Source organism: Pipistrellus hanaki (genome assembly GCF_964339955.1).
Source record: "Pipistrellus hanaki genome assembly, chromosome: 1".
Lineage (NCBI taxonomy): Eukaryota > Metazoa > Chordata > Mammalia > Chiroptera > Vespertilionidae > Pipistrellus > Pipistrellus hanaki.
The window spans coordinates 29,795,861-29,804,482 of NC_140503.1; positions in this window are offsets into that span (position 1 = coordinate 29,795,861).

Here is an 8,622-nt window from a genome sequence, read left to right on the forward strand (position 1 = left end):
TCGTGCATGGGTGGGATTGGGACATAGAGATTGACTGACCTGCCTACTGGTCGAACTCCTGGTCAAGGGGACAATTTGCATATTAGCCTTTTATTATATAGGATATACACTGAGTGGCCAGATTATTATGCGTTCAGAGATCATAATAACCTGGCCACTCAGTGTATATACTACTGGGTAATAGATACAGCCCAGATTTCTTCTATAGTTACATTTGCCATATTGCATCATGTCCCAAAATCTTTCCTACAAAGGGCTTGTGTTTCAGTCAGGTTACGGTATATCTACTAGGCCATGTTGCCATGGAAAATAGCTCCCAATGCTCAATGATATAGAATAACAGGTGTGTTTCTTGCATCTGTAGTGTGTCTTTTTGTCACCTTCATTCTGGGATCGAGGCTGATGGAGCAGCCACCTGGAGCGCATGGACGATAATCTCCATGGCAGAGGAAGAAATCAGTGTGGGAGGTGGCGTTGGCTTTCAAGGCTTCCTTCTGGAAGCAACACTCAGTTGTCTACTTGTCAAGTGCTGTGGCTGAGGGTTTACCTGTGTGTAGACCACTGCCTTTTCCTGAGCTCGTGTTCAAGTCTTACATGGGCTGGTAACCCAACCTGACCCCGTCTCAGGGCTTCAAACTGGGACCACCGCTCTCTCAGTTGCTGGGCTGGCAGCACCCAGGTTCCAGGATAGCCCATAGGGACTGCAAACCAGAGAGCATTTGTGGGACTCTTGTCTAGGGGTCACAGGTGGTTTAGAAACCCAGAGATCACGTAGTTGAGGTAGAATTAGCAGTGCAAAAGTTGAATTGTTTATGCTTCATGCTGTTCTGAAGCATTTGAAAGCTCCCATTACTGCATGCATGTGATCGATGAAAGACTAGTATTTTCATCCAGTCTACCTGAAACATCTGGAATATGGTGTAATGAAATTGCAATTTGAAAACTTACATTTTCCTTCTAGAAAATAGGCTCACGGGTGGAAGTGGCAGCCAGATAAACCTGTGCAGGTGAAGGAGTGACTGACAATGTTGAGAACTCCATCCTGAGGATGAACAAGATCACTTTGAGCACAATGTGATGATACGTATTTGGCATACCATTGAGGAGTTCTGCCTTTGACCTTATCCCTGAGAGAAGGCAGTGAATGTGGCCTGGGTCAGTACGCCATTCAAATACCATGTGCTCAAACATGGCTGCCCAGCCTGAACTCCTCCGTTACAAATAGGCCCAACCCACTAAACACTTGGTCTGGGAAAAAACCGAGAAATTGGATTGGGTAACATTTTGCTACATCCATATATAACCTAAACCTTGTGCCATCAGACACAGATATTTAAGTTCGTGTCCATTGCTATACCTTAATTAAAAAAAAAAAAGAGAGAGAGAGAGAGAGAGACAATTAGGAGACGACACAACCAATTATGGGTCTTTTACCGCTGACTCAGAGGGTAGGTACATCTACTAGATTGGATCATATGCAAACATGGACCAAGGCTGTTGAGGATGTTGGCTTATATTTCTCAAACTTGTTTCATTATTCTTACTGGATCCTCCCTCCCCCCATTGAATTTGTACAGGGAGAAATGTTTGGGACACTCATGTAAAAATGGCAGTTAACATTTTAATAATCTGCTTATTATATAGACCAATTTGTCCATGAAAGAATAAATCTTTTTAAATATTAAAAGATATACCTGAAGCAGAGAAACAGAATTTTTTTTTTTTTTTTTTAAAGATAATTCATCATTGTCCTTACTGGTTCACAAGTTTAAAGAATTGTGATTTCTTGCCCTGGTAGAATGGTCAAGAATGTACTTTAATTCCAAAGGTTTCTAGGTATGAATTTAGAAGTGCTATGAAGACCGTTTGCTAAAATGTTTTTTACCAGATGCCTGTCCGTCAGGATCCTGGCCATCTGCAATGACTGGGGAGTGGTTTCATAGCCATTAATTATGTGGTTTACCTCAAGCACCAAGTTTACACAAACTTACCAGCACATGGTGAAGTCTTGTTGCGCGGCATTTCCTGCTTTTTCTAAGAGGCCTTAATTCCTTGGCTCCCTCTTGTCCTCTGAACTTTGAGGACAAAATTCACTTGGTGTCACATGAATTTTGCCAAATGCCAACAGAACATGTTTGTATATAATTCGGACTCCTCTGATTACGCCCAGTTTTGGTGTGACTTAAAAAAAAAAAAAAAAAAAGCTCAGACTTCCTCCTCTATTTTTCTTTCTTTTGTATTTGAAATTCGAAGCTACACAGAGAAATAACGCAATAGGATCAGATACGCTGGTTCTGGATTAGCCTCTGCCTAGGAGACTGCTTTAACTCTAATCTTAGGAATGTGCTGTGTTTCCTGGGATTCTGGATGCCCAGCCAGTCATCATGCGTCACTCCCATTCCAGTGTCAGGCCTCTCCCAGTGGTGGGAATGATGTGAGGCAGGAGGGGCTGCTAGTTGTAGGAGTTCATTCCTGAATCTCCCACGGGGCCCAAATCTCAGGATCTGTTGGTCACTGTTAAAACTTAACGTACTGTCCTAGGACTAGTCTGGACAGGAACCACCCTCCCCAGGGGGGCTGAGTCATTGCCAGCAGGACACTCATTCCTGAACCTCAGAAACCTGGAATGGATGCTGATGTAATATAGCTCCGCTCACAGTTATGTTAGAAAGATCAAATGAGCATTTTGAGAAGCAGAGGTTCTTCTGTGGGGCAGTAGGGTAAGCCGTTAAATCCAGGGCGGTCCGATGCCACCATTCTCCCCTCCATCACCGGGGTAAATATCGTCACGGCACACGTTCTAGGTGGATCTGGACACGGCTGCCAGAACCTTCTCAAAGCTGTGCTCCAGGAATCTGTCGCAGACTGATCGGCATGTAAAGTGAAATCCTTTTCTGACCCTGCTCAACCTTCACCAGCTACAGAAAGTAACTCTTCCTATATAAGCAAGGAGGAAGGAGAAAAGGCAGATGGATCTTCTAACATTTAATGAACAACTATTTATATGTTAGACACTGTGCTAAGAAAGTTTGCACACTTATTTCATTCAATCCTTTCAATAATCATGGTGGCAGGTGTCATGATTTCTATTGTTCTTAAATGGGAACAGTCTCACCCGAGTCACAGAGGTGGTAGGTTAAGAGATAAAGCAGGGGTTCAGGTCTAAGTCTGAATCTGAAGGCCATATCACCCTTGCTCTTCAAGCCTTTTTATAGTCATTGTTAATAACCACTTGTTTTTTATGATTTTAAATGTAGTGTATAGGTTTGGGGAAGTGGCTGAAAGCAGAGTTTACCATGGATTTATTAGTTTCTACAACAGATGTTCCATGAGTACTTACCAAGTACTGGGGATATTGTGGTGAACAAATCAGATTTAAAAATTATTTTCCCATGGAACTTACATTCTAGTGGGAGAAAGTAAACAATAAATAATGGACAGAGTAAATATGTAAATTACCTTTATAGTGCTATAGGAAAATAAGAAGACTGTAGCAAGATAAGGATAATTGGCTAGAGAAGAGGGCTGGGTTCTCAGAGACTCTAGATGTCTGATATGTGGGAGAAGTGTATTAGACAGAGGGGCTAACTAGTTTAAAGGCCCTAATGTGAGAGTATCCCTAAAATATTTGGGCTCCAGTGTGCCTCAAATAGAGCAAGCGAGGGATAAAGTGATGGGAGTTAGGGGGGAGGGGAGAAAAGGGGGCAGGAAGCACAATGCCAGACTGAGGATCCTTTTAGGTATAGACTTTTGTCAAGAGTGATGGGGAGCCACTGAAGGGTTGGAGCAGAGGAATGATATGATATTATATGATTGAGTGTAATTTGAAAGGATCACTCTGGCTTCCGTGAAGATTTTAGACTGGGAGTGAGGGGAGGATGAAAGCAAGGAACACAGCTGTAATAATCCAAGTGAAATATGGTGGTGGGTTGGACCAGATTGGAAGTGGAGAGAAGAGGTCATATTCTGGGTATACCAATGGTCTAAAGATGGGTCTAGAAAGAGTAAGAGGAGTCATGGATAAATCTGAAATATTTTTTTTCCCTTGAGCAACTAGAAAGATGGGACTTCCATTAACTGAGGCTGTGAGTAGAGATTTTTGGGTAGGGAAGACCAAGACTTCAGTTTTGGGGATGGTGTGTCTATTAGACAAACAGGGACATATATGGGCCTGGATTTCAGGAAAGAGCTGGGCTTGAGATGTAGACCTGCTTCCCTGAAGAAAGGAGAGACCTCTTCAGATAAAAGGAGCAAAGGAGATTGAGGAAGAGCAGGGAGAGTGCTTCCAGGAGGAACCGCAGAGAGTGTGGTGTCCAGGAGGCCAGGTAGAGAAGGTGTTTCCTAGAGGAGGTAGTGACCAACAGTGCCAAGTGCTGCTGATGTTCAAGTGGGAGGAGGATTGACAAGTAACTATAATGTGAAGGTAATTGGTGATCTTGACAAGAGTGGTTTTGGAGTGCATGGGTACAGAAACCTGACTGGAGAGGTTTAAGAGGGGAATCAGAAAAATTGGAGATATTTTTCTTTTAAAGTCCAGAATAAGAGCACAGTTTTTGGCTTATAAGAATCTACACTAATAAAAGAGTAAGATAAAAATTGACATATCTTTGCAACGCCCACCAGCCAATCAGGAGTGAGTATGCAAATTAACCCAACAAAGATGGTGGTTTAGTTTGCATATGCAGGCACTGAGCTGCCTGGAGGCAGGGTGGGATGTAGGCATTCTGGGCCCCTGGGCAGTGTGGGAAGGTGGAAAGATGGTTCCCCCTAGAGAGAAGGCGGTACTGTCAGCCAGGTGAAGGAAAGCCCATTCTTGCATGAATCTTCGTGCATGAGGCCTCTAGTGTCTTAATAAAAAGGGAAAAAATTGATTTCAGAGATAAGGAGAGAATGTGGATGAGAGGAAAGGTGTTCACAAGATTTTGCAATGAGGGAAGAGATGAAAGATATTTCTTTATGATGATCTAATAATGACAGTTTTGTGTCATTGAAACATTTTAAAATATATATATATATTTTATTGATTTTTTACAGAGAGGAAGAGAGAGGGATAGAGAGTTAGAAACATCGATGAGAGAGTCATCGATCAGTTGCCTCTTGCACACCCCCTACTGGGGATGGGCCCGCAACCAAGGTACATGCCCTTGACCGGAATCGAACCCGGGACCTTTCAGTTTCGGCTCATTGAAACATTTTAAATGGTTTGCTCAAGTGGTATATTTTAGTGATATCAGAATCTCAAATAGCCTGACCCATTACTTGAAAGCTGGCATATCAAGATTTTTAATGTTAAGGATAAAAAAATGGGATTTGTTATAAAGAGAATGATCTTCAGCAAAAAAGGCTTCATTGTTACGAGTTTAATTTTTCCCTCAGTCCATGATGATGTTCTTCACTGGTTCCAGCAAGAGAAAAAAAGATTATGTGCTATTGGGATATTTTGAAAATCATATCTAAGTGCTGTAGGAGAAACTGAAGAAATGCTGTCAGAATTGGATGCTGTAAGAGTGGACTGGGAATTGGTTCAAATCGCTAACCTTTCTTTCAGCCTTATGTGTGATATGTTCCTTGACTTAACATCTGACAGAGCTTTGAAAGCGATCTTCACTGAAAAAATCATGCCATAAGTTTTGGATCGTCTGCTTAATTCAGTTATGGGGTCTCTGAAAGATCCATTTTAAGTGGCTATTCTTGATATCCACATTGTGATTTAGGATTTTAAAGTTTATTGGAAAGAAAATATTGAAAACAAATTATCTATATGTGGACGGAAACTGATCTAAGTTGACATGGAATTGGATGCCTTGGTGAAAAATTGTGAACAATATTCTACTTCTCAGTTATACATAACCATTATTTTTAATTTTTAAATTATGAATTTATTATCTAATATTGGGATAAGCCTTTGTTTCTTATCCTTTTAAAAATACATTTTTATTGATTTCATAAAGGAAGGGGGAGAGAGAGAGAGAGAGAGAGAGAGAGAGAGAGAGAGAGAGAGAGAGAGAAATATCAATGATGAGAGAGAATCATTGGTCAGCTGCCTCCTGCATGCCCTCCAGTGGGGATCGAGCCTGCAACCTGGGCATGTGACCTGATTGGGAATTGAACTGTGACCTCCTGGTTCATAAGTTGATGTTCAACCACTGAGCCATGCTGGCTGGGCTTTGTTTCTTTTCTTAACCTAAAATTCATAACACTGTCAACTGACTGCCCATCATGAGGCCTTCAGCTGTCAAAAGTTGGGGAAACTCTAGAGTAGGCTAGGTCATGCATATAGCCTTTGAACAAAAATGTTTGGATTATATTTAAAGGCCGTGGGAAGCCACTGGAACATAGGGAATGACAGGTTTTTTGTAAAAAATACATTTTTATTGATTTCAGAGAGGGAGAGAGAGAAATAGCAGTGATGAGAGAGAATCATTGATTGGCTGCCTTCTGCATGCCCCTTACTGGGAATCGGGCCTACAACCTGGGCATATGCCCCGACCGGGAATTGAACCAGGGATTTGAGTGTATTGAATTGAATCAAATCACAAATGAGTGAGCTCACTTATAAAATTCAGGAACCTCTTGGTTCCTGGGTCAATGCTCACCTGCTGAGCTACACCCGGTGGGCACCCAAGCTTTTGTTAGTGTTTTTATTTTTATTTATTTATTTATTTATATTTTTTTAAAATATATTTTATTGATTTTTTACAGAGAGGAAGGGAGAGAGATAGAGAGCTAGAAACGTCGATGAGAGAAACACCGACCAGCTGCCTCTTGCACACCCCCTACCGGGGATGTGTCCGCAACCAATGTACATGCCCCTGACTGGAATCGAACCTGGGACCTTTCAGTCCACAGACCCACGCTCTACCACTGAGCCAAACCGGTTTTGGCTGTTTTTTTTTGTTTTTTTTTAAAGCCTCACCTAAGGATATGTTTTTATTGATTTGAGAGAGAGAGAGAGAGAGAGAGAGAGAGAGAGAGAGAGAAGAGAGAATCATGTGAGAGAAACATCAATGTCTTGCTTCTCATACACACCCTGATTTGGGATCAAACCAGTAACTTAGGTATGTGATCTGATTGGGAATAGAACCTACAATGTTTTGATATGCAGGACAATGCTCCAACCAACTGAGCTACTGGCCAGGGCCTTTTGTTAGTGTTTTTAATAAAGATTCTTCAGTTGTTGTATTGGGGAGAGAGGTGAAAATGTGGAATTAGGGAGATGGATCAAAAGTTAGTTTATCTATTTGAGAGATGATGGCTATTTGGACTGCATTGATGGTAAGGTAGATAGTAATATTTAACAGTTATTGAGCACTTACTATAAGAATACTATGAAATAGATACCATTACTGGTCCCAATTTTATAGGCAACTGAGGCACAATGAGGCAAAGTTACTTACTCAAGGTCACATGGCCATGAGATAGATATTGAAATCAAAGCAATCTGATTTCATAAATCATGACTTTAGTCACTAAACTTACTTGTCTCTCCTAGATGGAGATGAGAAAGGTAGATAAAGATATATTAGAGATAGGAACAAGAGGACTTGATATCTGATTGGCTATGAGTGGCGAGGAAGGTGGATGATGCAGAGATGATTCCTGGAATCAACTAGAAGGATTCAGTATTAATTGAAACAGAAGAAGACTGGAGGACACACAGATTTGAAGGGGAGTTTGACACATACAGGGTGATGCCTTTGAGACATCCAAGTGAAGACATGTAGAAGGTCTTGGCCCACGTGGAATTCAGCTCAGGAGAATTTTGGGCTAGAGATATCCATCTGGGAACTGGCAGTTTATTGGAAACAACACTTGAGCTTTGAGTTGGCCCACAAGTAGTGCAGTAATTGCTATAAAACGGGGCTCAGTGATATGCTGAAGGAATAGATTTGTAGAGGAGCCATGGAGCTTTGGATTTGTAGTGCACTCTATCTATCTATCTATCTATCTATCTATCTATCTATCTATCTATCTATCTATCTATCATCTATCTATCTATCTATCTATCTATCTATCTATCTATCTATCTATCATCTAAAAGCCTAAGGGACTGTTAGACTATTCTTCTGTTTGACCTCAAGACTATTTGACTGACAGCTGGATCGTTCAACTGGTAGCTATGATGCACACTGACCACTAGGGGGCAGACACTCAATACACAGGCATGGAAACATGGACTAGACTGATGAATCTCAGACGGAAGGGGAAGGGGGAGAGGGTGGAAAGAGATTAACCAAAGATCTGATATACATCCTAGAAGTCCGCTGCATGTGCACCAGTGGGGTCCCTCGGCCTAGCCTGTGGGAATCGAGCCTAATCTGTGCACTGGGCCTCTGACATCATCCAAGGGGTCCCCAATTGCAAGAGGGTGCAGACCAGGCCAAGGGACCCCACTGGTGCATGAGTTCATGCATCGGACCTCTAGTATCATAATATGGATATTAGGTGCTTAATAATGTGCACTCAAAATAGAATTTTTCAATGAAACAACTATGAAAGAAAAGCACTTGAAAAATATCCATTTCAAATACAGGCGTTACTACTTAAAATGTTTAATGAAGAGCTCTAATGATCTGTATTCTTATTTTGCTAAGACATAAACATCATTTTTTTAAAGTTATA